The sequence below is a fragment of the Triticum dicoccoides genome, chromosome 1A, assembly GCF_002162155.2.
Source record: "Triticum dicoccoides isolate Atlit2015 ecotype Zavitan chromosome 1A, WEW_v2.0, whole genome shotgun sequence".
Lineage (NCBI taxonomy): Eukaryota > Viridiplantae > Streptophyta > Magnoliopsida > Poales > Poaceae > Triticum > Triticum dicoccoides.
The window spans coordinates 429,875,717-429,882,336 of NC_041380.1; positions in this window are offsets into that span (position 1 = coordinate 429,875,717).

Below are 6,620 nucleotides of genomic sequence, written 5' to 3' on the forward strand. Positions count from 1 at the left end.
GGATCCCCCGCGCCCCCCCTCGCCTTCCCCGCGCCTCGGGAGCGGCGCCCGCCGCCAACCGCCGCCAGGACCGGCCGGGGAGAGGCCGGCCTCGCCTCCCCTCACCACCTCGCCGGAGCCACCACCGCGCCGGCCAACCTCGGGAGTCGCACCGGTGAACAGTGATCTCAGATCCAGATCTAGATCCGGTTGACTTTTCTCCCCCGAGCTCTAATTTTTTATGCATACTTTGACTGACTATATCTCCGCATCCGTAGCTCCGTATATCAAAATGTTCGTCTCGACGAGTACATCATTTCATTCCATTGCATCATTTTCATTTGAGGTCATCTTGATGCACGAAATGCTGTTAGAAGGAGGCTTCGTGAGTTAATTGTCAGATCTACTAGTTCGTCTTAGACTTTTGTCATTTTTGCCATGATTGTTGTGTGCATGCTATGCCTGTGAGTCCTTCATATGTTTTGTTAAGGATTTTGTTATCTTTCCAGAGGTGCAACCCATGCATTTTTAGGATGTGTGTGGTGACTTGTGCAAGCTTACAAAGTGAGGCACCCGGTAAATCTGTTTTCAGGGACTTGGTAGTTTTCACTAAGTCTGGGATTATTTAGTTCATGATGCCATATGTTCTTGTTGTTTCCTAGTGATCCATGCCTCTTTTGAGGATGATCAGTAAGGGAGTTTTGTTAATATTGTAGTGCTCTATCCATCCATGTCTTTGTTTGCAATTATAGAGCACCCTAGATTGAGTCAATCGAGCTCTACTTTTGCTTCGTTGAGAATCTGGGCAGATCGTCAACTTGTTTGCGATTTTGCCGATGCTATTGTAGTTGATCCGTGCATGCTATGCCATTGTTCTTTCCCTGTCTAGCTGGTATTTTGTGCCTTCTTTATGGGTGTATGCTTGCCTTGCCATGACTTGCACCATGGTGAGTGCATCAAGCTCGTAAACATGCCTTCGTGAGTTATGTTTCAGCATGTCTCAGTTTTCACTGTCTGAAAACTGATTGTGTTTTAGCTATGTTCGTGTGCTTGTTAGTATATTTTGTGGTCCCTTTTGGCTCAAGGTCACTAAGGGTATTTTGTTAAGCTTGTTGAGTAGCTCCATGCCATGTTCTTCTTTGTCATAATCAGGTCTTGTAGCATGTGGTTTTGTTGCTCCGAAGAGGGCTTCATGATCTGAAATTTCAGACAAGTGTTACTTTCACTAAGTCTGAGATCTGTTTTGCATTTGCGTTTTTGCCATGCTTGTATGAACCTCATAATGGATGAATTGGCCGTGGCTCAGTGCTAGTCTTTTGTTAAGCATCTTGTGTGCATCCCTGCCATGTATTTTGTTGTCATCTTTGGATGCTGTGGCATGTTCATCTCATTGCATTTAGATGCCTACTTGCTGTAAATCGCAGACCGGTGTCATTTTTGAATCGCTTGCCATTTCCAAACCGTAACTCCGATTCCGGCGTTCTTTATATCGTTTTCAAGAGATTTCATCTCATCTTTCTAGTGGAACACTTGTTTTTCCAAGTTGAGGCCAGGTTCATGCATTATTTGTCATATCTTGCATTTTGCATCCCGCATCGCATCCCGCATGGCATACCATCATTGCATCTTATTGTTTGAGTTTGCACGTGGTTGATTGTATCCTTGTTGCTTGTTTGTCTTGTTTGGGTAGAGCCGGCAAACGAATTCGCTAACGAGGAGTCCGTTGAGTTTGCTTTTGAGGATCCAGTCAACTCTGATAACTGTGCAGGCAAGATGATCATACCCTCGAAATCACTACTATCTTTGCTATGTTAGTTTGCTCGCTCTTTTGCTATGCCAATGCTACGATGCCTACCTTTTGCTTGTCAGCCTCCCAATTGCCATGTGGAAACTCTAACCCACCATGTCCTAGAAAACCGTTGTTTGGCTATGTTACCGCTTTGCTCAGCCCCTCTTGTAGCGTTGCTAGTTGCAGGTGAAGATTGGAGCCGTTCCTTGTTGGGACATTTATTTACTTGTTGGGATATCATTATATTGCTATGTTATCTTAATGCATCTATATACTTGGTAAAGGGTGGAAGGCTCGGCCTCTCGCCTAGTGTTTTTTTTCCACTCTTGCCACCCTAGTTTCCGTCATATCGGTGTTATGTTCCCGGATTTTGCGTTCCTTACGCGGTTGGGTTATAATGGGAACCCATTGATAGTTCGCCTTGATTAAAGCTTTTCCAGCAATGCCCAACCTTGGTTTTACCATTCGCCACCTAGCCTCTTTTTCCCTTGGGTTACCGGAGCCCAAGGGTCATCTTATGTTAACCCCCCCCGGCCAGTGCTCCCTTTGAGTGTTGGTCCGAACCGGGCAGCCTGCGGGGCCACCTCGGGGAAACTTGAGGGTTGGTTTTACTCGTAGCTTGACCTATTTGAGTGTGCCCTGAGAACGAGATATGTGCAGCTCCTATCAGGATTTGTCGGCACATTCGGGCGGTGTTGCTGGTCTTGTTTTAACCTGTCGAAGTGTCTTGAATTACCGAGATACCGAGTCTGATCGGAACGTCTTGGGAGGAGGTCTATTCCTTCGTTGATCGTGAGAGCTTGTCATGGGCTAAGTTGGGATTCCCCTGCAGGGATTGAACTTTCGAAAGCCGTGCCTGCGGTTATGGGCAGATGGGAATTTGTTAATGCCCGGTTGTAGATAACTTGAACCTTAACTTAATTAAAATGAATCAACTGAGTGTGTTACCGTGATGGCCTCTTCTCGGTGGAGTCCGGGAAGTGGACACGGTGTTGGGGTAATGTTTGCACAGGTTGTCCTCTAGTTTCTCGCTCGTGCTTTGCCTCCTCTTCTCGCTCTCTTTTGCGAATAAGTTAGCCACCATATATGCTAGTCGCTTGCTGCAGCTCCACATATTTTTTTCCTTGCCTTACCTATAAGCTTAAATAGTCTTGATCGCGAGGGTGCGAGATTGCTGAGTCCCTATGGCTCACAGATACTATAACTCCAGATGCAGGTCCAGGTGATTCCGCTCCAGGTGACGAGTACGAGCTCAAGTGGGAGTTTGACGAGGACTCTCAGCGTTACTATGTCTCTTTTCTTGATGATCAGTAGTGGTGCCCAGTTGGGGTTTGATCGGGACCGTGTCGCATGTTGGGTTTTTTTCTTCTATTTTGGCGCCGTAGTCGGGCCATGAGTGTTTGGATGATGTATGTTATTTATGTACTTCTATGTGACGTGGCGAGTGTAAGCCAACTATGTATCTCCCCTTTTATTCTATATATTACATGGGATGTTGTGATGATTGCCTAACTTGTGACATTGCTTTCAATGCAGTTATGTCTCTAAGTCATGCCTCGACACGTGGGAGCTATAGCCGCATCAAGGGCGTTATAAGTTGGTAATCAGAGCCTTCCCCGACCTTAGGAGCCCCATTGCTTGATCATTTTAGCAGCCGAGTTGTGTCTAGAAAAATGTTTTGAGTCATTTAGGAATTATATATCGGAGAGATTAGGAATTCTTTTTACTTCCCAGTCTCCTCATCGCTCTGGTAAGGCATCCTGGCATAGAGTTTTGACTCTTCTCTTCTCAAATTTCACTAAATTTTTTTTAGGATCACGCGAGTATCTTGGAATCGTTCCGATGGCTTATGATGAGAACATTGTCTTGGTGCCTCCTGTCAGGGGTTTAGTGGAAGTGTCCCGGGGAGTTGAGCTCTGAGGTGTTGTCATCATAATTTTATGGTTGCAATTCTGGAATACTTGAGTTTAGTACGCCGACATTGAAAATATCTTTTATGCAGTTCGTTGGTGAGATAACCTCGACGCCACCCAGTACTGGGGCGGGAGTTCGGGAGTATCGCCATAACTTGTATAACGGATGCTTTTCGAAGGTTGAGGTAGATGGTTTCCGAACTATTCTTGGTTATGTGTTGAAGGATGGATACAGCTGGATGTAGGATTTGCTAGTTTGGGTGAGATATTATGCTTCCCCTGTATCCCCAACACCTGATTGCATAACCGGAAAGGTTCGGGAGTTTCATAGGTGGGAATTCTAGTAGCTCTAGTTCTTCTTCCACGGATATTGGTCTGAGATTGGGATTTCTTACCGATTATTCATTCTTGATCCGTACCTTGTTGATTTATTTCTCTACCTTAATTCTACGTGGCTTCTCAATTTAGGGATATGTGACCACTTCAAGAGAAATGCATTCGTTCATTTTGTTTGGATGTGAAGACTTTATGTTGCAATTTTCATTCCCTTGGATTCAGCTTCAATATTTATCTGTCAATGTGCTAATGGTGGTCAACCTCTTCAGGATGGCTCCTCCAACGCGCACGACTCCGAATCCTGATCCGCCACCACCTCCACCTCTTCCAGAGGCATGGCAAGCTGTGATGATCGCAACCAATGCAAACACTCAGCTGATCATGCAAATTCTTCAAGAGCGCAATCAAGGCAGTCAAGGGAATCAAGGCAGCAATAAGAGTCACTTTGCTACACTCAACCAGTTCCTTGCTAACGGGCCAAAGACTTTCAGCAATTGTGTTGAGGCAACCAATGCTGACGATTGGCTTGTGGATCTGTGCAGGCATTTCGAGTGCAGTAACGTCAGGCCTGAGGACTTTGTCAAGTTCGCTTCCTTCCAACTCAAAGATCAAGCTGCAGAATGGTTCCAACAGTACAAGGACTCCAGAGGTGGACATGTTATCACTTGGGATGATTTCCATCGAGATTTCCGCGCTCATCATATTCCGCAGAGTGTGGTTGAAAGCAAGCGTGAGGAATTCCGCAATCTGAAGCAAGGCTCTTTGTCTGTCTATGACTACAACAAGTTGTTCCAGAAGCTCGCCCGCTTTGCCAAGCAGGACGTCCCTGATGAGAAGAGCATGATATATCAGTTCAGGGGTGGTCTCAGAGAAGAAATTCAACTCGCTCTTGTCCTCTTTGAGCCCTTGAGGTACGATGAGTTCTACAACATGGCACTGAAGCAAGAGGTTGCTCAGTTGAGGTGTGATGCTTCCAAGAAGCGAGTCAGAGATGTTACTCCTTCTTCCTCTACTCAAGTGGCCAAGCAGCAGAAGTTTTGGCTTCCTCCTCCTCCATTCCGTTAGCCGTATCAGCAGAAGAGCAAAGGTGGCAGTGGTTCTTCCAACCCACCCAACCCTGGCTTTCAGAACAAGACTTCGTCTCAAGCTCCAAGATCGAGTGCTCCGTATCACCGTCCGCTCTCAGAGGTCACGTGCAACAAGTGCCAACAAAAGGGTCACTATGCCAACAAGTGTCTCAACTAGAGGCGTCTTCCTCCTCCTCCTCCTCCTGTTAGATCGGCAAGTACAGCTATGGTCAAGCATAAACCCAAGCACGCCAAGGTCAATTTGATGAATGCAGCTTAGGTAGAGGACTCGTCAGATGTGGTCATGGGTAACCTTCCTGTTAATGATATTCCTGCAAGAGTTCTTTTTGACACGGGTGCATCGCATTGTTTCATGTCAAAGCCATTTTTTACCAAGCATGAGTTCGTTTCTTCTCATTTGGGTAAACAAATGGATATCGTTTCTCCTGGCAAAAGTTTGAGTGCTAGTCTGGAGGTGCCAGATGTTACTATCACGTTGGGTGACTACAAGTTCCTTTCTTCCCCAATGGTTCTTGGTAACTTGGATATTGATCTTATTCTCGGGATGGATTGGCTTTCTAAGAACAAGGCTCAGCTTGATTGTGCAGCCAGGCAGATTCAATTGACTCATTCGTCTGAGGATGTAATTGTCTTTGCCGCTCGAGATAATACCATCCATCTGTTTTCTCTCAATGAGAAGGGTGAATTGGATGCCATCTCTCAAATTCCAGTCGTTTGCGAATATCAAGACGTCTTTCAAGAAGAGCTCCCAGGAATGCCTCCGCACCGGCCAGTTGAATTCGTTATTGAACTTGAGCCTGGTACGGAACCTGTGTGCAAGCGTCCTTACAAGCTCGGACCTGAAGAGTTGAAGGAGCTGAAGAAGCAACTCGATATGCAAGAGAAAATGGGTCTCATCCGACCTAGTTCTTCTCCGTGGGGTTGTGGCGTTCTTTTTGTGAAGAGGAAGGATGGAATGGACCGACTTTGTGTTGATTACCGTCCAGTGAACAAGAAGACCATCAAGAACAAATACCCACTTCCCAACATCAATGAGCTGTTCGAACAACTCAAAGGTGCCCAAGTATTCTCCAAGCTTGATCTCCGTATGGGTTATCACCAGATTCGTATTCGTGAAGAAGATATTCCCAAGACAGCATTCAGAACAAGCTTTGGTTCATATGAATACACTGTCATGTCTTTTGGCCTCGCCAACGCTCCTCCGACGTTCTCTCGCATGATGAACTTCATCTTCAACGCCTACACCAATGACTTCGTTTTGGTCTATCTCGATGACATTCTGGTTTTCTCCAAGAACAAGGAAGATCATGCCAAGCATTTGCGTTTGGTTCTTGATAAGCTCAGGGAACATCAGTTCTACGCCAAGTTCTCCAAGTGTGAATTTTGGCTCGATGAGGTTCTTTATCTTGGTCATATCATCTCTGCCAAGGGCATTGCCGTGAATCCTGAGAAGGTGTCTACAATTGTGAATTGGGAACCTCCTCAGAACATGAAGCAACTCCGCAGTTTTCTCGG